Source organism: Carcharodon carcharias, chromosome 7 (assembly GCF_017639515.1).
Source record: "Carcharodon carcharias isolate sCarCar2 chromosome 7, sCarCar2.pri, whole genome shotgun sequence".
In the NCBI taxonomy this organism is placed as follows: Eukaryota; Metazoa; Chordata; class Chondrichthyes; order Lamniformes; family Lamnidae; genus Carcharodon; species Carcharodon carcharias.
This window is the reverse complement of record NC_054473.1, coordinates 179,735,630-179,762,469: the sequence shown is the minus strand read 5'-3', so window position 1 is coordinate 179,762,469 and position 26,840 is coordinate 179,735,630. Positions and strand designations below refer to the sequence as shown.

The window sequence follows — 26,840 nt, the reverse complement described above, 5'->3', positions numbered from 1 at the left end:
TTTGGAGGTATGTAGGGTTGAAGGAGATTACAAAGATAGGGAGGAGGGCTTCTGCTTCTGTTTGGTTGTGTTGGCATCTCAGACTAACTCCGTATTCCACCAACATTTATACAAGATCCTGAGGGGTCTTGACAGGGCGAATGGACAGCGTAGAGGATGTTTCCTCCTGTGGGAGAATCTAAAACTAGGGGTCACTGTTTAAAAATAAGAGGTCGCTCATTTAAGACAGAGATGAGGAGACATTGTTTCTCACACAGGGTCATGAGTCTTTGGAACTCTCTTCCTCAAAAGGCAGTGGAAGCAGGGTCTTTGAATATTTTTAAGCCACAGCTAGATAGATTCTTGATTAGCAAGGGGTTGAAATGTTATAGGGGCTAGGTGGGAATGTGGGGTTGAGGTTACAATCAGATCAGCCATGATCTTATTAAATGGTGGAGCAGGCTCGAGGGGCTGAGTGGTCTACTCCAGCTTCTAATTCGTATGTTCGCATATGGTTAGCGCTAGTTAAACCAGACAGGATCTGGTAGTCCTGATAATGAAAAACTTATAAATGGCAGGGCGATGAAGAGATTTGAAAACAAGAATGAGAACATTAAAATCGAGGCACTGCTGGTCCAGAAGCCAATGTAGGTCAGCGAGCACAGGATTAACGGATGAATGGGAATCGGTGCAAGATAGAACAGGCAGAACAGAGCTTTGGAGGATCTCTGGTAGAATGTGGGAGGGTGGCCAGGGAAGTGTTACAATCATCAAGTCTGGAGGTAGTAAAGTCATGGATCAGGGTTTGAGCAGGAGATGAACTGAAGCAAGGGCAGAGTCATGCAATGTTACAGAAGTGGTAACAGGCGGTCTCTGTGTCGTACAGATATGCAGTCAGGAGCTCACCTTGGGGTCAAATATGACACCAGGGTTGCGAAGTCTGGTTCAGCCTCAATCAAAATCCGATAACAGGCACTGCCAACAGTACTTGCAATTTGAAAGAAAATATATCAATGGGAGAGGCCAGAACAGAACTAAAAAAAAAAAAGCACACATTTGTGATCACCGTTCATTACTTGTTTAACTGTTAAAGATGAATTGAAGGCAAAGCTCCCTCTTCAAATCTTTCCTGGATTGGAAACAAACAACCAGCAGTCAAGTCCAGCCAACGTGGCAATTCATCCCGCCTGCGTCTGCGGCTAACATGCCTGATCACCGGGTGCCCATGTGAAAATGTTTCTGCACGAATGAAGCTTTGCCTGGGCAAACGGACATTTCATTTTTCTTTCAGCAGGACACAAAAGAGGAGAGACTTGGAATAACATTCGCTTGGACAGAAAAACGATGTCAAATTAGTATTTGGTCAACACAATGGGTCCTGCTGGCAGACACTAGGGAGGGCTCAATGGATATGTCACATTGAATTGGAAGACCCAGTAGATCAAAGTTTAGTACAGATAGAGGGAGAGGGAGAGGGGGATGGGGTGAGAGCGGGACGGAGGTGGTTAGAGGGAACAAGGATGCTGACTCTATTTAAAGATACTTTTTGCAAAACATTTGAGTATTCCCTGCAACAGCAAAATGCAATTAATAAAAGATGGAAAGTTACTTTATTTCCTTTATTTCAATTCCCATTGCTCCGGCGCTAGCTAGGGTATGTGAGCGCATTACCATCCTGAAAACAAGTTGGGGTTGGTGATGGGGAAGGAGGTTATTGATGGAGTTGTTTGCACTTGTGTCCACCCACTTGAATCTTGTGAATTGTTTTGTTCCCCCTTCTTTGCCCTTTATGTTTATTGACGTGACATTTTCATCCAATCTATCATTAAAGAATTTTCCCATTTTCCTTTTCCTCTGGAGTCCCATGGTGCATTTTGCTAGTGTCAGCCAAACTCTCTGTTCCCCTTTGTTCCAAATCTGACTGCCCTCAAGATATTAGGGTTTCTCTTCATTCTTTGTTAATTCTATTCCTTCCCCAATTTGAAATTTGCCAGCAGGCCTGTCAACCAAACTCATCACACCAAGGGTGATATTTACAGCCCCTGTTGTTGTATTTGAAAGCGGGGAGGCACATGAAATAAAGCGTGTGGCCAGCCCACTGCCTTCTCGCCCGCCCTCGATCTGTTCCCCATATTACAAAGGGTGGGTAAGGCATCAGGCAGCCTGCCCTCCCTTAGGCCTATTGAGGCCCTCAAGAGGTCAATTAACAGCCATTTAAGGACCTCATTTCACTCCCGCTGCTATAATATGTGCACCGGGGGAAGGCAATTGAAGGCAACCAGCCTGGCAGCTTTCACTGAACAGGCTAAAGTTGGGCAGGAACGGGAGTGGGGTACCTCCTTTAGGGGGTTCTATGTGCCCATTGGGGGCACATCCCCAAGATAACACATCCTTTTTGTGCCTCCACCCAGCCTCTAAAACCCAATCCCTGCCCACCGCCCTTGCTGAGGTCTCCAATCCCTGCCCAACCAAAATGCCCAAACTTACCTTCAAGTTTGGAAGACATCTTCTTCATTTCTGGGGATGGCTAGTATTCCCAACATTGGCCACTACTGTCATTTGGTTCTGCTGGGACTACGGAGATGCCGGCCAATCAGATTGTTTGACCAGCTCTCAAGGGCGAGACTTCCTGTCCCCGAGGGGCAGAAGCCCCTCTGTCAAGCAACTAAGGCCAACATCAACGTATTACCACTGTGAGGCAGCCGGATTTAAAATTGACAAACTGCCCTCCGACTTTTCGGCCAAGGCAGTGGTGTTGCAAGGAATGCATCACCCTGTAAAATTCACCCCCGAGTTCCAGTCCCGGGGCATACTCTCAGTGGACACTTAATTTTGGGCCCACACGAATAGAACCATTTGCCCCACAATGGGCCTGAGTATTTGTACATTGAAGATAAGATAAAAAATTGTCTAATGACTGCAGTTAACCTGGGCAAATCTCTACAGTGCCTGGCTCATTGACAGCTCATGCTCCCCTCTGATGCCATGCTATACCTTTTAAACTTACCCTTTTTAAACAAATTGAATTTGCTTTCACTTGTTGAAACACAGGACTGTTTAAAAATAAGGAGTCACCCATTTAATACAGAAATTAGGAGATTTTTTTTCTCTCAGAAGGTAGAGTGTCTTTGGAACTCTCTTCCTCAAAAGGCAGTGGAAGCAGAGCCTTTGAATATTTTTAACGCAGAGCTAGATAGATCCTTCATAAGCAAGAAAGGGTGAAAGGTTATTGAGGGTGGGCGGGAGGCTACAGTCAGATCAGCCATGTTCTTATTGAATGGCGAAGCAGGCACGAGGGGCTGAGTGGCCTACTCCTGCTCCTAATTCATATATTCGTAAATGAAATTCATTTTCAAATTCTGTGGAAAAGGTGGGGGCACCTCCAGCTGCAAATTCCCCTCCAAGTCACACATCATTCTGACTTGGAAGTAAATCACCATTCCTTCATTGTCACTGGATCAAAGTCCTGGAACTCCCTTCCTGACAGCACTGAGAGTGAAACTACAGCAGGTGGATTGTGCAGTTTCAAGAAAATGGCTCACTACCGCCTCCTCAAGGGCAATTAGGATGTGCAACAAATGCTGGCCTAGCCAGCGAGGCTCACATCACTTGAAAGAATAAAAAGGAAAATGGTCAGAATGATAAGTAGAAGGCACAGATATAAAGAAGCAGATGTAAACTGGTCTAGATTTTCAATTTTATTTTAGTAGCATTTGGTGTGCTTGCTTAACTTGAGCATTTTGTTTTAAAGGCTTTTTACAAACATATATTCTGCCAGGAAGTAACTAGGCCAAGTTGGCATTGTGTACTAACGCATTATCAGGAAAGCAGTCATGCTGATGTTGCTAACTCTTACAACAAGCTAACTTAACATAGTGCTGTGAAATAGTCACTGACCAGCAGCAGATTCGAAGAAAATACCTCAATAACCTTTAATTGAAGGATAAGCCATTAATAATCAAATAGCTAATCAGACTTGGATTATATTTATTTGTCTTTCCTGCTAATATTCCTATGTTAGGTTTAAAAGTTTGAAATTTAAAAATGCTATACCGACAGCTGTGAGAAAGGAACTACACCATCCAGTAGTGGCCCCTGTCAGAACACACTATTCTTGACCGGCCCAGTGCTGGTCTAATGAATAGGACATTTGTGCAGAATTTAGATAAAGAATACATCTTGAAATAATCCATTGCCTTATGGTCGAGGCCTTGTGCGCAAATGGCTGGATCCAATGAGATTAACCCTTACAACAATTGGCTAGCAGCAACAACTGTGGGTTAAGGTGGGATGATGTCAGAAGTAGGTGTTAAAAGAGGGTTCCGGGAACCATTTTGTTTGTGTACACCAAAAAGAGGGAAAACAGGTTTGATCGACAGATCCGCGCGGACAGGGGGATTTCCTGTCAGTGTGGGGATCAGTGGTGAAGCACTGGGCCCAGGGGCAGAGGCAGAATTCCTGTCATTGTGGACCCCGCATAGTGCAGGCTCCTTCGGAGGTAGAGGCGAATACCTGTTGATGCGAAGGGTTGAGGTCATTTTCCGCTTCTTCTGGATTGGCCATCCATTTGAAGGTGTGAAGTTTGTACTGTTTGGCTGATAAGAATACTTTTGTTTTCTTTTATTAATTAGTCGATAAGTCTTCAATAGATTGAGTAAGTCTATTGTCAAGTCTTTAGTTAATTGATAAGGGTATGGCTGTTTTATGTTCAATGAAGTTTCATATTATTTGCTAATCCAGTGTCTAAGTCTTTGCCTGAAGGTTATATCTCTATCAAGCTAAAAACAATTTAAAGGGCAATTTGAGATTCCAATACTTAGGCCATGCATTAAATTAAATCGTCTAAATTTAACAAAACTTCCCCTTTTAAACATACATGGTGCTGACATGAGAGAGAAAAAAAACTATTTCTGCAACGAGTGATTAGAATTTGGAATGCACTGCCCGATAGGTTATGGACCTGTATCCACCGCCCTTCAAAAGGAAATTGGATATATACCTGAAGGAGAAAAAGATGCAGAGATATGGGGAAAGAGTCGGGGGGGGGGGCGGGGGAGGGACTAATTAGATTGCTCTTCGAAAGAGCTGGTGTAGGCTCAATGGGCTGAATGGTCTCCTTCTGTGCTGTATTATTCGATGGATTTAACAGCCCAAAACTTGACAAGACGTCACTTCCTAATGCTGACAGACTCGAAGACTCCCATTCTACAAAGCAGCCACACTCAGCTACTATACTCAGCCAACCAAACCACATATTCTATCCTACAGTTCTGCCAAGGACCGATTCCAACCCCATCCACAGGCTGCCAAACCTCAGAATCCTCTCCCCATGGCTACCACATCCTAGAACTCTGGTACAACTGTGCCCAAACCTCAGGAACACTCCCCTCAGTGCTTTCTCAAACCTCAATTCCACTTGTGTTCATGCAAAACCTCAGCAGTTTCAATATAAATCTGCCAGATCATAAGGTTAGCTACCCCAGCTCTAGGCAAACTCCAGGACTTCCATTTCCAGTTTTACCAAAGCCCAAAAAACTCCAATGGTACAAAAAACCCTGTGATCCCCCCTTCCCAATCTCAATGTCCCGCCAGGTACCTAATTTCAATTTAATCCATTTTAGACACAATTTTCCCGTGCGTTATGTGCTTTTAAAATGTTGAGAGATTAAATTTGAGAATACAGGTAAAGGGTTGTGCAGTAATAGCCAAATCCACTCATTTATGGTTAGATAAAAATTTGATCCCAATACACTAGTAAATTATTCCAGCTAACGATGTAATAAAAATCCAAATTGGATTCAGTCGCTGAAAGTCAGTAATCCTGATATTAATACATTGGCCATTACTTGAAATAGCACACCTCTCACTAAAAAAACAGCACATCCTCACACTCATAGCAATGGTGTGCGAGCTCTGTTAGCGTATATCTATTCAATACTAAATCTGGGTGCAATTCATGTCAACCTTTACCATGATAAATTCCTACATCTCAGTCTAAAGTTGAAATCACTTACATAGAGTTATTCTGCTGTAATTACACCCGCTTTGGGAGTGGGGGGCTGGGGTGGGGGGGTGGAGGTGGGCAGCACTGTGGAAAGGGTTTTAAACACATCTGCCTGGTCCCCACAGCTGCTCCTTCACAGCAGGATACTGGATTGTTTGGAGAAGTCCTTACTTAACAGCGCCGCGAGAGCAACTTCAGCACACGGACCGTGGCGGTTCAAGATGGCGGCCCTATTACCACCTTTTCAAGGGCTGCCGGGGATGGGCAACAAACTTGGCCGATCTTGCAGCGACGGCCCAATGAAAACAAACCAAAAGTAATCGCGTTCTCCTCATCTCCTGACGCACAACGGGCAGTGGCACAGAAGAGCGGCTGGTTACAAATTAAACGACCATGCAATGGGAATACGGGGTTTCACAACAATAAATATGAGGCCACTTCGCCAAGCAAAGCGAACAACTACGTTTATTCTCTGCCTCTCAGAAAAAAAATAAGAGAGTTCTTGAGGTAGCCTTGAGAGGGGGAAGGGTTAAAGAGATGCGAACTCCCAGCAGCAGTACATACATGGGCCGCCTGCATTCCTGAAACTGCTTCCTCCAAGTCTGAACCTGATGAAAGATTGCAAGCAGCCTCACCGAGCACAAGTCACACCATAGCCCAGCCACAATGAATTTCACACGTGGGGGGGAAATCTATATACGGGGTGCTTTCCCCTCCCCAGCAATGACATGGTCAGGGTGAACTCCGTGTTAAGCTGGGTCACACTGTTGAACGCTTGTTTGACTATTGCTCCACTGTAAGGCACGCAGCAGTAAATACCTTTGGATGGAACATCAGATCAAAGTCCTGTCCCATGGAAATGTTTAGAAGAAAGCAGAGATTTCTCCTACTATCCTGGCAAACATTTGTCCCTGTTGCAATCCGGCTAAAAGTCATATTAACTGGTCATTCACCTCGCGGGTTTCAGGAAGGTGCTGCACTAGAACAGCTGCAGCCTTTGTCAAAGTAGCCTCACAAGAGCTCAGAGTGAACACAGATGAGGCTGAACATTTGGCTCATCTTAAATCATCCGCCCCGAAAGTCCCTCATTTTTCACCATTGTGGCAACTAGGATTATTCACGGAGCCCATTCTATGGGCCGAATGGTCCTTTTGTTGCGAGAATTAAAAACTTAGCTCTCGCTCAGGTGTACCACACTTACATCTGACTCAGGAGGTGGCGGGCTCACACCCCTGAGACATTAGCACAAAACTGAGGCTGATACTCCAATGCAGTTCTTTAAGATGAGACATTAAAGATGAGGACCTGTCTTCTCTCTCTCTCTCTCTGGTGGATGGAAAAGATCCCATGGCACTATTTCAAAGAAGAGGAGGGGAGTTCTCCCTGATGTCACGATCAATATTTATCCCTTAACCAATACCACAAGAAAATTACATGATCATTATCACATTGCTGTTTGTGGGAGTTTTCTGCACACAAATTGGCAGCTGGGTTTCCCACATTACAAGGTTTCCCACATTACAACAGGGACTACGCTTCAAACGTGCTTCATTGGCCGTTACCAGCTCTGGGATGCCCTGAGGTTGCGACGGGTGCTATATAAATGCAAGTTCATCCTATCTTTTGAAGCGTGACGGTAAAAATGTTGAGCCGAATGCCAGGAGAATTCTTTGGCCAGAATTTTACGCTCCCCCCAACCCCCCAAGTGGATTTTTAGGCAGGTGGGCAGCACGAAATTGAAGGAACGGGATGTCCTCAGGGGTCCCGTTCGCACAGCCGTTTTACGTTGGGGGGATGGGGAGGAACAAGGCTTCTAACGGGGAGCACGCCCTGGCCAAATTAAGGGCCGTTTCCCACCCAGCCTCAATTTTCAGGCTGGCGGGAGGATTGAAGTTGCATGGGGGAAGGCCGAAAGTCAGCAGTGTTATATCTCAGCTGGGACGTGAAGGGGGGGGTGGGGGGGTGCGGTGTGTGCCTCCATCAGATGCCTCTTCCTGAAGCCGGGCGCCCCCCCCTCCCTCCATAAGGTCCGGTGGCCTCTAGACCTCCATCCCCCTTTACCTCTTTCCCAAAATCCCAACTGCCCTATTTGCTTTCCCCTCACCAACCCGCCCCCTCTCTCCGACACCCCCCAGGCCTTCCCTATCCTCCCCGCCCTGGGACCTCATGAACTTACTTGGGCCTCCAGTGCCCTGGACTTAGGCTCCGACACCCTCCTGCATTTCTACTTCCGTCCACTGCAGCGCTGTCGCTGCATGGGGCTTGAGAGCGGCCGGCCAATCAGATTTGGCCGAGAAGGCCAAAAATAGCTTTCACGCCATGGTGGGACGGGTTTGCGATCGTCCGCTCAACTCGCCCGCCACACGTCGGGAACCTCATTTCAATTCTGTAGCATCTCCTTATCGGCCCTGCTCGCTGGGCTCATCCCCGCCCCCAACACCGGATCATCCGGCCGACGTGTTACCCGACTGTGCATGAGTGACGTGAACTCGATGAGCTGCACTTTGCTCAGGCCTCCGAGGTTTGTTTGCCTACCTTGCTTCGGGCAGCGCTCGCAGTCAGCAGTGCATCACTTTTAGGGGGGCTCACAGGCAGGTGTCTACCTACCAAACCAGCCCAGGGGCCGGGGGTGGGCTTGAAGGGGTGACGTGGGGCGGGGGGGGCTGCTTTTCAACAGCTGCAGGGCTAGGGCTTGCTTCAGGATTGGGGAAAAGTGGCCTCAGGAAAGGGAAGGCACTGCACTGGGGAAAGGGAGGTATCCCAGAGTGTGAGGGGTGGTGGTGGGGGGGTGGGTGCGGTGTTGCAGATGTTAACCTGTGCAAATGGCCTCAAGATGGTGAGGGCTGAGGAGGCAGCCTCCAGAGGAGGTGAGGCCAGATGGAGATGTGAGGGTGCATGTGTGTGTGAGAGAGTGAGTGGTGATGCCCCTTGAGCTGGCAGTGAGTGAGATGCCAGGGAATGTGTGAGGGCCTTGTGAGTGTGTGAGTTTGGAGTGAGGAGACGGTTGCCTTACCCCGGTGGCACGGATGAAATCATTCATCCATTTTCCGCACCGGGTGGCCAACCTGTTGTGTGCAGCACTGGCACTGACCACCTCTGCCACCGCCTCCCAAACCCGAGTGGCAGGACTGCTGGGCCTCCTGCGGCCAGAGCGGCGGGGGGGGTTAGAGGACATCGCGGTGGCCCTCCCGCGGTGTCCAGGAGGCGTCCCAGGGGGATGCACCACTGAATCGGGGGGGTGCTGCAGTCTTCTTGGCTTTTGGGGCTATGGCTCCACCGGTGCCCTCCCGGCGCTGCGAGCATTGAGAAGTGTGCGGGCGGCTGCAGTTGAAAGGCGGCACCCTGCGTGAGGAAGCGGCGAGGTAACGGCATGGCCGGCAAATCGGTGGCTGCCCGCCAGTGAGACAGCGGGTTTCCTGTGGCTGCATAATTAACGAGGCGGGAATGGGACAATATGGCACGAAAACCCGCCACTGCTGCCGGCGGGTAAAATGACTTTATTCACTGCACTCGCGCGCTACCACACTTTGTACAAACTGGGGTGATTCCGCCCAGTATCTCTTGACGACAGAACAATTCCTCAGTTTCTCTCTTACTTGACGTCCATCTTACATTTGCCTTTCACCAGGTTGAACCTTTGCCCCCTCGTCTTCCTCCTACAATGGAAAGTAATTTTATGGATCCACCTGTACTATCCTGTATGCCTCTAAGGTGTACTCAGAAAGTTCTGGCAACGCTGATGCACCAGGTGGCCTCCTTCTGTACGCTATGCCTCTATGACCTGCTCTATCATTGTTTTCCACATTGTCACTGATCAAATAGAGCCCGACACCATATTCAAGATCATCATAATCGCGACTCTCTCTGGCCTTCTCCTCGACTGTTTCGGTTATACTCAGCACTTCAGTGGCTCTGCTGCAAAAACATTCTCCCTGGCGTGGATCATTTTGAGGCATTTTGTTGTGATTAGATGCCACATGCAAGCAATATTGTTTATAAATAGATTTTTTAAAAAACTCCTCAGGCTGACAGGATAACAGACACCACTCTCTGCTACTGTAACACCGTGATACAAGATGCATCTGGGCAGTCTCAGTTCTAAGTGGGTGTCGGTCCCCAAGACAAAAACTGATTACCATCATTTGGGGAGTTAGTGGAAAGCAATTACTGCGTCTAACGGTCTGAAGAAGCTGAATTAACATCGGTGCAGACTCAGTAATTGACTCAGTAGTGCTTCAGTGCTCCTGTTATTTCAATTGTGCGTCCTGTTCATTCTGAACCCTCCAAATCAATGATTTCTCTCAGCCGGTTCTGAATGCTGATGGTAAGACTATCTCTCCGAGTACTGTCATGCTTGCTACTTGAAACAGATACTGTGGTTGGAGTGGAGGGCACACTGCCTTACTAAAGTGGAATCACAACAGGTCCCTAGAAACTAAGGTTTCAGTTAACTTGGTGCTTTCTCACATCAGTCAACAGTAGTTAAACCAATCAGTATAATATGTCAAGGACTCAGCGATTAATAATGGCAAATGTAATACTTGTATTTATATCACAAGTTACCAAACAAAATTTGGGTCAATGTAGCATCTTTATTATAGTAAAAATGTCACGAAACCCTTCACAAGCGTGTAATCAGGCAAAATATTACACTTAAAAAAGGAGCCATAAGGACAGATGTCTAAAATTTCAGCCACAAGAGCTAGATTTTAAGGAATGTCTTAAAGGAGGGGAGAGATGCAGAAGGGTTTAAGAAAGGGATTCCAGAGCATTGGTCCAAACAGCTGAAGGTACAAGCACCAATGGTGGCATGAAGGAGGCTGGGCCTTGACCCACATGGTAAGTTATCTTGGAGTGAATGTTGTGTAGGCGAACAGAGCAGCCATTCTGAACCAGTAATTCTCCACAACCAGCAGCAAGACACCTGACCAGTTAACTTGGCTTTTTTGATGATTGAGAGAGGAATGCAGGCCTGAACATTGGAACAACGTCCCACTCCACCTTCACAGGCTAATTAATGGCCTTCGGATCACCAGGACAGCAAGCGCCTCAATGAGGACAGGGACAATACACAGCTCCTAATATGTCAGTCACTTTCCTTGCGCAACTCCATCTATTTGCTGTGAAACGGGACCGAATATATCTTTCTCAATGTGTTTGCAAATGACAGTCAACAGATAGGCCGCTCATTAAGGGGAAAGCTATGGTATTGAAATAGCCTTGTAGTGATGTGCTGTCATTATTAAGACTATGCAAAACTCAGCAGCCCCTATTCTAGTTCATAACCAATCTTGTTCACCCATCACCCCTGTGCACAGTGACCTGCACCGACTCCTGATCCGGCCACATCACAACTTGAAAAATTTCCCCCGTGTGTTCAGACCCCTCCATGCCCTCGCCACTCCCTCTCCAACCTTCCAAGGTTGCTGCGCTCCTCCAAATCTGGTCTCTTGTTCCCTCCATCATCAGTGGCCTACCTTCATCAGTTGGCTGGCTTTGCCGCATTTTGCAGCCTCACCCCCTGCTGTGATGGGGCTGTAAAATTCTGCCCTATCTTTCTCCTCCTTTAAGATGCTTCTTAAAAGCTCCCTTTTTAAACAAGCTGACCGAGCTTCTCTTTGCGTGGCTCGTAGTCACTTTTGTCTGATTATGCTCCTGGGAAGCAGATTGGAGCACTATATTACGTTAAAGGCACTATATACCTTTTGGCGGTAGTATGTTGTCCAGCGCTTAATCACTGATAATTTTTTTAAATAATACTAATAAACCACCAGACATTTTTAGATCATAAATGGGATTTGTTGTGGGAAACCGAGTTGCCATTTTTTTTCAAAATTACAACAACTTAACTTCAGAAGCACGTTACTGGATGAAAGTTCGGGATATCCTGAGTTTGTGAAAGGCGCTATCTAAATTCTCCTTTTCTCTTCATGAAAAGTAAGGGAATGCAGTTGCAAGCCAGAGCTAGCCCAGCTTGCATGAAACAAGTGAAAGAGCCCTGTAACATTCAAGCTATTGAATGGAATACTTTCTTCCCTCTTTTATGTGGGAGGGGCTCAGTCGCCCGTGGTAACTGCCCACAGTGGTATCATTGAGAGCATTAAAGCGGGAAACCAAAACTACTGAGCGTGGGGGTGAGGGACTGGTTGGAATCTTACAAGCAATGCTAGCAACTTAGCAGTCACACATTTCAAATTACTGGCAAAAGCGGAGAGTTGAGATTCTGAGATTCCCCCCACCGCCCCCCCCCCCCGACTTGTTAGGATCTGAAATACTCTATGTAAAAAGGTGGTGGCAGCTGATTCCATAATTACTTTTAGAGGAAGTTGTGCAGATATTCGAGAATACGGAATTTGTCAGATTATGGACAAAAGGTGGGGCTTTGGTCCACATGCTCTTCAAAGGAGCCAGCACAGGCCCAATGGAATGAATGGCCTCCTGTGCTGTAACTCTAATGATTCTATGAACATCAGTGTAGGCAGATGGGCACAGGGAGATCAAGAAAGGAAACACATAATTTGAAGCAAGCAGATAATTCTACTATTCAGAGCTCAGTATGGTGAATAGTATTCAGACTCCTAGAAGTTAACCCATATTCACAACAAACTGGAGAGAACGCCAACAACGACAAAAAAAAACCCTCACATGTACCTTAATTGGAAAGTGCCAAATAGTTGTGATCTTAGAGTGATCATTGAGTAAGACACAAGGCATTGCAAAAGTCAGCAGCTGCTTGATTTACCCATCTCAGGGATGAGAGCCAATCTGGCATCAGTTACAAGAAATACAAACCAGCGCTTAAATCACAAAGCCTCGACACTTAAATTGCTAAAAAGAGGAGCTTCAGCTTACATCAGAAATGGTACGCTACACCCACAACATTCAAGCTGTGGTTTCCGAAACACAGCTGGATGATAAGGTTTGGAAGTTGACTTCTGTCAAGCTGAACAAGTAAGAACGAAAGACTTGCATTTATATATTGTCTTTCGCAACCTCTGGAGGTCCCAAAGTGCTTTACGGCCAATCAGTGCCTTGGAGGTGCAGTTGCTGTTGTAGTGTAGGAAACATGGCAGCCAATTTGTGTACAGCAAGCTCCCACAATCTATACAGTCATGGTGGCCAGCTCATCTGTTTTAAGTGTTGGTTGAGAGGTAAATCAGGAGGAGAACTGCCCTGCTCTTCTTCAAAGTAATGTCATGGGGTCTTCTAAATCCAATTGAAGGACACACAGGGCCTCTGCTTAACCTGAAAGATGACACCTCCCCCAACAGCAAAGCACTCCCTCAAGTCCTGCATTGGAGTGTCAAGCTGTATTTTGTGCTCAAGTGACAGAAATGGGACTCAAACAAACAACTTTATGAGTCAAAGGCAAGAGTCAACTGAGCAATGGCTGACACCTCTTTCTGAAATGGGGCAATGTTTCATAGTTGTTCAATTAAATCCATTTAATCTACAAGCATACGAATCAGGAGCAGCACTAGGCCAATCAGCCCCTCAAGTCTGCTCAGCCATTCAATAAGGTCATTGTGATCTAATTGTGGCCTCAACTCCACATTCTGTCTACCCCAGTAACTTTTGACTCCCTGGTTAGTCAAGAATCTATTGACTTCTGCCTTCGAAATATTCGAAGACCCTGCCTCCACTGCTCTCCGGGGAAGAGAGTTCCAAAGATTCGTGACCCTCTGGGAGAAAAAATGTTTGAGTTCCTCTTCAGATATTTCAAGCTACAAACAAGCAAACAATTGAAAACCAAATAGGTTGACTGCAGCTTGGTTTTCCATTCCATAGATCAGGCTTGTTGAATGACCTTTGGACTACCTCAGTGTAGGTCACAACGTATCAGAGTAAATACTGAACATTGTCATACTGTGGGGAGTGGGTTGATGTACAATTTGTTAGGGGTGAAATGAAAGCATAATAGCTATCACACCCTCTTCACCTTTTCTTGCGCATCTCCCTCCCTCCCGCCCATCCCTACACCCCTAACCCCGCCTTGAACACCACCACCAGCGCCCTTCCCGGGCCCCATCCAGACATTCCTTCATCTTGTTCTATGTGATTGTTTCTTGCTTTGCTGGGTTGGCCTGGTCTTGTTTCTTTCTTTACCCCCATTCACACCTCATCTGAACACAACTTTTGTCCCTTCGCTGTACCCAACAGCACTCTCTTTGGCTGTTGTATCATGAATTTTTTTTTGTTATTTTATCTCTCCTGCCCTCCACCCTTTCACAGACCTCCTTCTTTGTTCTTCCTGCCCCTCCACCCCATCCCTTGCCCTGGCTTAAAACACATACATTTCTTTCTACAGCTCTGATGAAAGACCATCCTAGCCTGAAACATCCCTCTCCACAGAGGCTGCCTGAGCTGCGGAGTATTTCTGGCATTTTCTGTTTTTATTTCAGATGTACCATGACTTGGTTTAGTTCTTGGGAGAAAAGCTTAAGTGAAGTACAACGTTTCAGGATAATGTCCTACTTCAAGATGGAACCAAAACAAAATGGTTACAGTTGTCTCTCAGTGAAATATAGAAAGTCCTTCACAGAAATGTAATCATGGCAAGAATGGGGAGGAATAAAGGTAATACCAGCCTTGTGTACAGGAGGTAACATGCCTAAAGATGCAGGGCTCCCATCTTTCACCATAATGATGCTGATTTACTGTTAAAATTCTCTCACTCACTAATAGTCTTCATCACCTCTAACCCTTGTTCCCCCTAGGGTGTGGGGCAATAGTTAGAGGTCATAGATTTCAAATCACTGGCACAAGGTCTAGAGGGAAGAGGAGAATTTTCTTTGCTCAGATGGTTGCCAAAATCTGGAATGTTCTCACTGGAAATAGCAATGGGAGCTGACCCTATAAGTAATCTTAAAAGGGAGTTGGATAAATAACTGAGGACCTGAAACCTGCAGGGTTATGGACAAAAAACGGTGGTGTGAGAATAAGCCCAACAGCTATTTCAAAGAGCCAATACTGGAATGAGAGGCTGAATGGCCTCCTTTTGTGTTGCAAGTTTCTAGGATTGTGGATTGTTCCCACCACTCTGTAAATCCACTATTTCACTCCAGTACTTTTGTGGTGATTATGGTTTTATCTTGTGTGTAGTGTACCTAAGAATAACACTTGTTAAGAAAGATCACATGATCTGTAGTAACCAATAGGAGATTAGCATAGGCTACCTCAGCAGTCAGTGTAGAGATAGAATTGGAATTGAAAGCACACGTGTAGTTGCTGCTGAGTACACTGTACATAAACTTAATGGTTCCACCCAAGAAGTGTCTGCAGATCAATTCTTTCCTTAATTGTATGACTCGGCCACCCTACAACAAACTGGCGACGAGAATAAAACAAGATTGAACAGAAAAAATCAAGTTAGAAAGAAATCGGCACTGTACCTCACCCAGTGATTGTAAGTAGCAAGCTCCATTAGAATTGAACAAATTATCCCTTCTCAAAATGCCACAATTTGGGAGAATTGATCCTTTTGAGTCAGCCACAGACGATTGGTCTCAATGCACAGAATGCCTCACATTCTTTTTTCAAGCGAATGAAACTATAGGGGAAGAGAAGAGGCGAACAATACTCTTGAGTACTTGTGGGAGAAAAACTTACAGCTTGAGTCAAAATCTGGTGGCACCCAGTGCCCCAGATTTGAAAAATGTTGATGAATTGGTGGACCTCGTGAAGGGTCACTTTCAGCCCAAGTCCACAGTCATGGTGCAGAGGTTCAAGTTTAATTTGTCAAATAGAGCCCCGGGTGAGACAATCGCATGATACGTGGCAAATTTGAAGCAGTTAACGGAACATTGTGAGTTTGGTACGACTCAGAAAGACATGCACAGAGATCAATTAGTGTGTGGTGTGAAAGAGAACACTCAGAAAAAATTATTGTCCGAAGTGAATCTGGATTTCAAGAAGGTGCTAGAGATAGTGCTGGCCATGGAAAGTGCAGTAAGAGATTCAAAAGCAATAACAGGTGCGCAAAATGGCACCGTCCTCCACATCGGGAAACCTCAACAGAAAGAGGCGCGAAAAGGCAGGACTCTGCTGAGAAGCAGGGAACAGTCCCCACTAGTCAAAGGATAAAGAAAAACAACTTAGCAGCAAAATCAAAGAATAGTTTTAAAAGAGGTGGAAATAATCAGCCTTTTAATGATTGGCAGTTTAAAAAAATTGAATGCTACTATTGTCACAGATGAGGTAGCGCAAGGAAAGACTCAAGCAGACTTGTAAACAAAAGAAGAAGCCCAATGAAATCTACAATGTAGAAGAGCCTGAAACAACAAATTCAGGGGCAAGATTTTCCTGTCAGTGAGCGGGGGGGGTGGGCGGGGCCCACTAGTCGACACGTAAAATGACGCGTGGTGAATTCAGGTGGAACTCCCGATGTCACTGCGCCCCATTTAAATCTTCCGATAGGCAGGGGTACAGCAAAATCAGCTGCCTGCCCACTGACCTGTCAATGGCCGATTGAGGCCACTGACAGAGTCATTAAAGTAATTAATGGACCTGCCCGTCCAATCTTAAGGTTGGCGGGCAGGCCAGGAGCCCTGGCGGGAACTAGAAAAAGCATCAATCCTCATCCATGGGCGGGACGAGGTTTCATGTAGGGTTTTAAAAATTTTTAATAAAGTTTTTGTAAGAATTATGGACATGTCCCAACTTATGTGACAGTGTCACATGAGGGGACATGTCAGGAATTTTTTTTTCTCTTATTTTCAATTTCTGTCACAGAACAGCCGATCTCCCTGAGGCTGCACTTAGCCTCAGGGAGATGAGTGCACTCTATCATGCGCATGCGCGAAGGAGCGCACTCTCGATTTTAGGAATCCCCCCCCACCTGCCCGCACAGGGACACATAGCGCTTCTGTGTGGACGTCGCGCCGGGCGGGCCTTAATTGGCCCGCCCACATAAAATGGCGCTGCACCCCCAATTGGGGGCGCCGATCAGAAGCGCACCTGTGCACGCCCGCCCTTCAACTTCACCCCCGATGGGGGGGACATCCTGCCCCAGACATTTACTCATTATTTAATCTGAAAGTTGGAAAGACATAACCAATATTTGTCACAGTGAAAGTAAATGACTAACCTGTTAAACAGGAAGTAGACACAGGAGCTTCCACTACAGTAATTGGGGAACTGGAGAGGGTGCAGAGGAGATTTACCAGGATGCTGCCTGGGCTGAAGGGTCTGAGCTATGAGGAAAGATTGGATAGGCTGGGGTTGTTTTCCTTGGAGTAGCAAAGGTTAAGAGGGGACCTGATAGAGGTATATAAGATTGATTATAAGGGGCAGACAAAGGGGGGATAGGGAGGCACTTTTTCCATTAGTAGAGGGGTCAATAACCAGGAGGCATAGATTTAAGGTAAGAGGTAGAAGGCTAAGAGGGGATTTGAGGAGAAATGTTTTCACCCAGAGGGTGGTGGGAGTCTGGAACTCACTACCTGAAAGGGTGATTGAGTCAGAAACTCTTGTAACATCTAAGAAGTATTTAGATATTCACTTGCGTTGCCATAGCCACTAGGGCTAGGGGCCAAATGCTGGAAAATGGGATTAGTGTAGTCAGATCTTTGTTGACCGGCGTGGACACAATGGGCCGATTGACCTCCTTCTGTGTTGTAGAAGTCTATGACCTCCAGATATTTGAATCATGGTGAACATCAATTAACTTTAGAAGAAACAGCTGCCAAGCTAAACACATATACAGGTGAAGACATTCAACTAAAAGGCATAAGCAGAGTAACTGTCCATTATAGAAGCCAATTGGCAAAGCTACCTGTGTTGGTATTGAGAGGCAGAGCACCAAGCCTTCTAGGGTGAAACTGGCTAAGGGAAATCAACCTTGATTGGCCACTGAGATTCCAAAAGGAAGCTGGAAGTGCTCCTGTTTTAAAAAAAGGTGTGTGTAAGAACACAGCAACCTGAAGAAATGCAGGCTGTCTTAAGCAGAACAACAGAAGGAACTCGAAGAGACCCTGCTTGATGACAGTGTTTGAGACGAGGCGAGCGACCTTCGAAGGGGGAAGAAAACCTGTTGAAAGGTCTTAATACACCGCAAGATTCCCTCAAGTCAAAGTTTGTACCTTTGGAAAAGTATGAAGAGAAACAGAATTCAGCACCTCTCTGAACCAATTGAAGAATGAGTCGGCAAAGAAAACACAACAATGCTCAATTTTCCAGGAGACAGCCAACAAATACAAAAAAGAGATGGAAGAGCTAAAGAATTAGATAAACGAAGCCAAAGAGGCTTTGAAAGCAAAATTTGCAGAATTTTCCAAAAAGCAGACAGATGATGAAATTTTGAGAGGCTCAGCCACTGAGCTCAGACAAGTTGAGTTGCATCTGAGAGAAGTCTGCCTAATAGTGAAGTCAAAAATAAAGCCAAGATTAAAGTCTGCGCTAGAAAGAAGGCACGTAGAAAAAAGATGCAGAAAAACTAATAGGGCTTTAATCCTGGCAGCATACCAATACACTTTCATATATAGGCCTGGCAATCAAATCGCAAACGCCGATGCCCTTAGTCGTTTGCCTTTACAAGAAAATGATGAGCACGTCCCAGTTCCACAGGAACTTGTTTTACTGTTAAATTTCTTAGATTTCTCACTGGTATACGCTCGACAGATCAGAGGCTGGACAAGTCAGCATCTAGTCATATCTTAAGTATGAGAACAAGTGCTACGTGGTTGGTCACATGAACACCTATCTGATTAAATGAAACCGTAATTCAACAGAAGATATGAAATAACCAGCTACGGTGGCATCTTATCATGGGGAGCATGAGTGATGGTTCCTCCAAAGGGAAGGGAGCCACTTTTAATTGAGCTACACAGTGCCCATCCAGGAATTTCCCAAATGAAGACCATAGCACATAGCCATCTATGCTGGCCCGGGATGGATGGTGAAATAGAAAGTTTAGGAAAGCCCTGTGTGCAATGTCAGCAACTGCGAAAGTTGCCAGTGACAGTTCCATTACACCCATGGGAGTGGCCAGGTAGACCCTGGGTGAGGTTACACATTAACTATGGTGGACATTTCCTGGGAACAATGTTTCTGCTCATTGTCAATGCCCATTCAAAATGGTTGCACGCATATGAGGTGAAGTCACCAATGTCAACCGCTACAATTGAGAAACTACATCAAGAGTTTTGCCAATCAAGGGCTATCAGAAGTAGTCATTTCCGATAATGGCACGGCATTTATGAGTGCTGAGTTTGAATGGTTTATCAGCCTCAACGTTATCACTCATGTGAAAACTACACCGTACCCACCCTTCCTCAAACAGACTGGCCGAAAGGGCGGTTCAAAAGATCAAGGCAGGCATGAGAAAACTGACAATTCCTTGGCAAACAAGCTAGCACGCTTCTTTTTCATTACAGGACTACCTCTCACACAACAACAGGTGTCACACCTGCAGAGTTATTGTTGAAACACCGCCTCAGGATGAGGTCGAGCTTAATAGTGCCAAATTTAGAGGGGAAGGTGGAAAGGAGTCAGGGAAGCCAGAAAATTGGAGGAATGCAGAGCTTGCACTGCTGGAACAACTTACAGAGAAAGGGTCGTGGTGAAGCCATGAAGGGATTTGAAAATGAGGATAAGTGTTTTAAAATTGAGTCATTGCCAGATTGGGAACAAATGTAGGTCAGTGTGATGAAGTAAAGTTTTTGAAAATAAAATCCTCCAGATTACATTGTGATTATTTTGTGAAGTTGCAATAAATTCGATTTCACGATTTGGTGACACTGAAACTCTGGGGTTGCTCGCCCATTCTCATCGCCACCACACTGCAAAGTGAGCAAGGTCAGAAACGCTTATGCAGCCACTTTTTTAAACTTTACTGAACTCCTCCAAGGAAGAAATAGAGCAGTTTGCAGCTCCATTAAAATCCTGATGACCAGCCACTCCAGCTTCATTGAAACCCAATGTAATGGCGCAGGATTGATGTAAACTCAGAAACAAATTGGGATTCTGCACCATCTTCCTGTTTTGCGGAGCTGTCGTTAAGGTTCCGAACATCAGGTTAACCTTTATGTTGATTTAACTATGTATAGTATTACTTTTGGGTTGAGCATTTATAGAAGCCCTTGGAAGGGTGGACTATGTCACATTAAATTGCCAGCTATAATAGCTACTTGGCACAGGTTCAGAAACCTGTACCTGATCTAATAAAAATGCTACGTTCAAATGACTTTTTGCAAAGGTTTAGTGATGAGTTTTGGATTCCAGTCAATTTTTTTTTAACTGGGCTGAATTCTTTGATGAGATTCCAGTTGGCCGCAATTCTCATAACACGATCTCAAGAATTTAGCTTCTCAGCCTTCAAGGAAACATTGAATTTTGAACAGTTTAAAAATATATATATTTATGGAAATAGGCATAACTGAACAGGGTGGACGGTAGCATAGTGGTAATGTTATTGGATTAGTCATCCAGAAGGTCTGGACAAATGTCCAGGAGACAGGAGTGCAAAGCCCAAAATGGGAGCTGGGGGAATTTAAATTCAATTAATTAATACATCTGGAATGAAATGCTAGTCTCATTTATAATGATCATGAAATTACTGGATTGTCATTAAAAAAAAATCTCTTCACTCATGCCCTACAGGGAAGTAAATCTGATGTTGTTACTTAGTCTGGCCAATGTTTGACTCCAGTCCCACACCAACGTGGTTGACTCTTAACTGCCCCGTAAAAAGGGGCTAGCAAGCCTCTTAGTTGTCAGTGCCTCAACACCACCTCTTCAAGGGCAATTATTGTTAGGCGATACCCAAGAAATTTTGAGGTTTTCAGAATTCTCCTGATTCAGGGCAACCAAGTCTCTAGGGGCCATTGTTGAAAATGTCCCATATTATCGGAGACATTTTCTCCGGTGCTTTGAAGCTCAAACTGCTCTCTCCAGAGGCATACAAACCTTGGAAGGTTCTATTGCAAAGTAATTGACCTGAAACATTATCACATTATCTCATTTTCTTTTTCTCTCTCTCTCTCTCTTCGATATTCTCTCTTTTCTCTTACGTATGTGTTTTTCAAGAAAATGCTAAGTTTTAGAACTCAACAACATCTTGCATTTATATAGCACCTCGAACACAGAAAAACAATCCCAAAATATTTCACAGTTAGTCAATAGGATTTGACACCGAGCAGAATCTGGCACCAAAGATTCAGATTCACTTGATCTTACAGTGGTTTCTATGGCAACCCTCAGTCACACAGGGCACATGTCAAATACAACAAACTGTGGGAGAAATACAATGACCCCCCACCAACCGCCACCCACCTCCACCCCCGCCCGGAAGTGAGTTTGGAGGCGGGAGGGGGGACACTTAATCAAGCAGGATGGTACAGTGTGGGGGTTCTGCTGCCTTCCCGCTTCCGTCCAATTAAGCCCTGGGCAGGAGGGCAATTAATGCCCACTTAAGGGCCTTAACCACCACCGCCACCAGTACTTAACCAGCAGTGGGCGGGCAGGGGTGTCACCACGCAGGCAACTGGAAATGCAGTGTGAGCTCCTGGGTGGGAGTGGGAGGGAGAGGGGTTGGGGGGAGTGGGGGTTGGGGGGGAGGGGGGGTGCATTCCTCGTACAAAGAGATTTTGCACCAGATTGGGGGGTAGTAGTCTGCTGAGAGTCAAACCAGCTCTCACCCCGCCCCTCCACCCCCCCCACCCCCCCCACCTCCCCACCTTGCCTCCGACCCCACCCTCACTTACCTTTGGCCTGGAGTCCCTCGTTGACCCTGGCCCTCTGGTGGGTGCATTAGCAGCAGCTGCCACTGCTCCTGGTAACGCTGAGGCAATGGACAGCTGCAGGCCTATCATTGGCTGGCAGGTCTCGGCAGGGATGGGATTTACACCCGCAGGGTCCTTAATGCCAGGGAAGGCCCAATGCTGGCTACTTAAGCGCCTGATGGGCACTTAATACCAGCAGGTGAGTCCCAGGATTGCAAACATTAAATTCCACAATCTGCCTCCAAGTCATATACATTTAAGCCTGGACGACATTCCAGCAAGATGATGTCTCCCCTCAGGTGCTAGGGAGGAAGGGTGGATACGTCTGGATCTAAACAGCGTCCGTCAGAAAACCAGCTATCTTAATTAAAACTGGAATATTACAAAACAGCCTCCCATCTATGGTGTGCCAGAAACCTAGCCAAGCACCCTTATTAAAAAAGGAGCAATTATAATGAGGTAAGTTTAATAATAGAAATGCAGGTCTGATATCGAGGGTGATAATTCTAATTATAGACTGTGTGCAATGAAAACAAATGTTAACTACACTAATGGGCACTTGATCGCAGTGAATGCATGGAATTAATACTGGGCCCTCAAAGGGTAAGATTGGGTAGCAATGTAATGATTGGGAGAGGCGATGGTGTATTGGTATTGTCACTGGGCTAGTAGTCCAGAGACCCAGTGTAATGCTTTGGGGACCCAGGTTCAAATCCTGCTATGGCAGATAGTGGAATTAAAAGTCTAATGATGACTATGAAACCATTGTTGTAAAAACATATCTGGTTCACTAATAAAAACAGAGACCTGCTGAGTTTTTCCAGGTAATTCTGTTTTTGTTCTGGTTCACTAATGTTCTTTAGACCCACAGCAATGTGGTTGACTCTCAACTGCCCCCTGAACAAGGACAATTAGGGATGGGCAATAAATGATAGCGTAGCCAGTGACACCCACATCCCAAGAATGAAAAAAAATAAGAACCTTGCTGGAAATCCATATTTTCACTTTATACAAATGGTACAGCCTCTTTGGACTGTTTTAATTTCAAGGCAAGAGTGACTCAATGAAAAAGGTCTGATTAAAAGGCTTAGATAAAAGCAAAATACTGTGGATGCTAGAAATCTGAAACAAAAACAAAAATAGCTGGAAAAACTCAGCAGGTCTGACAGCATCTAAAGAAACATAGAAATGTGGTGAAATATAAGCTGGTAGAGGGGGGTGGGACAGGTAGAGCTGGATAGAGGGCCAGTGACAGGTGGAGGCAAAGAAGAGACTTGCCAAAAATGTCATAGACAAAAGGACAAAGGGGTGTTGACGGTGGTGATATTATCTAAGGAATGTGCTAATGGTGACGTTAAGGGTAGAAAGCAGGACAAAGGCTTTCTGGGTAAAAGCCATTTTTTTAAGTATAAGAAAAGAGTGAAAAAAGTTGTTTTTATGCAACACCTTTCACAACCTCAGGAACCTCGAAAACATATTGTGGCCATAAATTACTTTTGAAATCAGTCGCTTGGTAATGCAGGATATGAATATGGCTGAAAAAAAGAGACATGCCCCAATGCATTTTGTCTTGCAGTCATTAGGACAAATGCAAGAATACCAAATTTCAAACGATCACAACAATTTATACTACAGGAGAAAAATGTACTGACTGGTTGGCAAGTTGACTCTGAATGGCCAAGGCATTCCCATGGAGAAAGTAATGGGGAACCATGGGCTCCTCAAGCTCCTGGTAATTCAAACAAGGTTTGACATGTTCCTTTTGTTTGCACAGAACAGTCCTGTGTATGAATGTATGTTGCTTCCAGCAAGTGTAAATGAGCCATGTTTTGAGCTTGGCTGATTATCTTAAATTGGTTATTGGTGTAGCCACTAGTACACTCAGGGCTGTTCAGCAAGTGCTGCCCAATTGCGGAATCACATCTAACAGCAGACAGTTTTGGGTTTTGCAAGCATGGGCAGCTTTATTACAGCCTGTACTTGGCCAATGACAAACAACCAAGGAACAGCTGAGCCACAGCTGTCTTCTCATGATAAGGGTTATGGCGCCTTTAATTTGGATGTGAACACCAAAACGGCACAATTCAACTGCTACACATGCTGAGATGGGACCTCAAAGTCCCACATACCCATTTATGTCTTCTTTTTCTACCTACTTGCCACTGCAGGTTTCTCCCCTTCCCAGGCTGGGTTGCCAAGTTCTATTATGGGATGTTATTTTCTCTTGCTTTACAGCAAATTCCCTTTAAGTTCTCTTCTGTGCTATCTTACTCCATCATTAACCATTGATTTTGAAGAGATTAATGACTGTTCTAAAATAATAGAGCGGAACATAATATGGAACTGTTATTTGTTGCACCAAAAAGAGCTTCCAGAAATACCGAAAGCCATCTCCTACTTGGTTTGGTGACACATGCAAACATACAAAATTGGCGGACAGGAAAAGAACAGCTGATAGGTCATGTCTAGTCTGATACCAGGGGTGGAATCTTCACAGCCCAGTGAGAGTGGCAGTGCATGGAAATTCAGTCTGTGGCAGTTTGGTTCCGCTCCCTGACATATCCCCAGATGTTTTCCCGGGGCCGGGTTCTCTGAACCAGTGCTTGCCTGCCAATTGCAGCAAGTAGTCAACACAGTATTTAGAAAAGCAATTAGCCCATACTTGTGCACAGCAATGGAAACTTGCAGAAGACGTGGAGGCTTTGTGTCAGGAGCCCAGGAGGACATTGGAAGTGTCCTCATGGTGGGAGCTCTGTCTTCAATCTCAAGGGAACACGAGTATTGCATGAACAATCTGTCCTGCATAATTTAACCCTTTTAGCCTTGGTATCACTCTGGTAAATAGCACTGCAACCCTTCCAAAATACTGTATATCCTTTCTTCAGTGTGGTGCCCAGAAGTGAATGTAATATTTTAAATGGGGTCTAATCAGAGTTTTATATTACTGTTACATAAGATCCAACACTTTGTATTACAAATCCTTTCAAATAATGTCCAACGATCAGATGTCCTTGTTAAATTATGTTTTGTACCTATCTCCATAATCTCTACACTCTTGCTCTGCAGTACATGTGCACTCAGGAACTGGGCAGAAGACTAGAATTTAAATCTCTATTCTGAAAAGCCAAGCTACAGAACAGGAGACACTAGCAAGAATGATGAGTGAGACAAAGATCAAGAAGATTCAGGTGATGTGAAGTGACTTCAAGGTTCAAAAACTTATGAAGACAGCAGGGTGTCAGAGGAGGGGAAGACTGAGAATGGCCAGCAGAAACTCAGTTTGTGAGATCCAGGGGAAGAAAGTTAGAGCAGGGACAGTCTGATAATTCTGTGAGGATAAGGGGAATACATGAAATTGGGCATTAGAGTTTAGGACTCTCACTGGATAGGCACTAGCTGTCAAAGATCCCGGGGCAGGATGGTGCAAGAGTTCCGAGATAAGCCCCATTGGGACTATATGATTCGACCTGAAAGCAGCTCTAGTGCACTGATAACTAACAGGAACTGATTCCACTTATTGCAATGTCCACATGTTGGTAAACGCCAGCATCTTGGCTGAAGTGCATACGAGGAGGCTTATTTATTTGGGAAGTAGAAAGTTAAAACAAATCTCTCTTTTTATCTAATTGCAAAGGAATACTCCTTTAACACATGAGTTAAACCTCAGCATAATCTACAGGTAGAGAAAACGTGTACAGTATAGCCTTTGTGTAACTTATACAGGGAGCTATAGGTTTCAACTTGTCCATCACTTTAAACTACAAAGTGATATTCATACTGCTTAAAATCAGAAATTTGCTCAGGGGGGTGGCCACAGTAAATGGATTTGTCCAGGCCTGACAAAAATTGAAGCCAAGGAGCTCTTGACATCCCTGTGGAATTCTACAGGAGCGTTTCTGTTCATCCTTCGATGAAATATTATCCATTTGTGGGGCTGTACATTAAAAAGAAAACCCACACCAGACTGACTGTAATCACAATTAACAATTATCTGTGGGTCACGGGTGACAGAGTAAGGAGATTAAATTTCAGGTGCATGTTGAAGTCATTGGTTCAACATAGTGGGATGATGGGAAGAAATGTTTAACCACAAACCCCAGGAAACATAGGGGCAGGAGCTGGCCATTCAGCCCCTCGAGCCTATTCCATCATTCAATTTGATCTTGGCTGATCTGTACGTTATACAATTCACCCACCTTTGTTCCAGTTACAAAAATCTGTTAATCTCAATCTTGGAAATGTTAATTCCCACCATCCATAGCCTTTTGGGAGAGAATTCTAGATTTCCATTACAATGTGTGTGAAAACGTGTTTCCTGATTTCACTCCTAAATGACCTAGTCCTAATTCTGAATTTATTTCCTTGCTCTGGACTCCACCAACAGGGGAAATAGTTTCTCTTTATCTAACTGATCAAATCCTTAAATTATTTTTACCTTCGAGAGCATCACACCCTCATCTATGCTGAAGGGAACACAAGCCAGGTTTATGCAACCTGCTTTCATAGATTAACCCTTTTATCCCCGGTATCATTATATTCGTCATTATTAAAATGTTTAACGCCTCTCTCCTCAGCCAGCGTAGCAACCATGGGCACTAAGTTTAAACTCATCCCGAGCAACCAGCATTGCTTTGTTGCCAATGATATTGTATCCTTATTTGCATAATGTTGCTGGTGGAAAATGCAAAGGATTGAGATGTGGTGCAACACGTTCCTGATCGATTATCCACCCCAGGCCTTCCATAAAAAACACATGCTCTCAAATCAGTAATTTCCAGCCTTCTTCAAGCAAGGAGAGTCAAAGGTGATAAGCTAATTCATGACATAAACCCATCATCATGAGGGAAAACATAACTAATATATTATTACAGGAGGCCAGGCATTCCTTCATAGTGAAAGAGTGCAATTGGAAGTTGACAATTTCTTCGATGACCCTGTTGCTAAGTGGAGCAGCAACTGTGTAACTCAACAACAACTTCATTTTTATTGCACCTGTAATGCAAAACAAACCCCAAGGCACTTCACAAGAACATTATTAACTGAAATTTGACACAGCCACAGAAGCAAATATCAGAGAGATGGTCAAAGGTTTGTTCAAGGAGATGGGCTTTAGGGAGCATCATAAAGAGGATTAGGGA

At 45.0% G+C, this 26,840-nt stretch overlaps 1 protein-coding gene across 1 annotated transcript in view; it reads right to left on the bottom strand.

Moving 5' to 3' along the window:
* adamts18 (ADAM metallopeptidase with thrombospondin type 1 motif, 18) overlaps positions 1–26,840 on the bottom strand; it is a 159,314-nt gene that overhangs the window by 25,274 nt on the left and 107,200 nt on the right. The window lies entirely within an intron of this gene.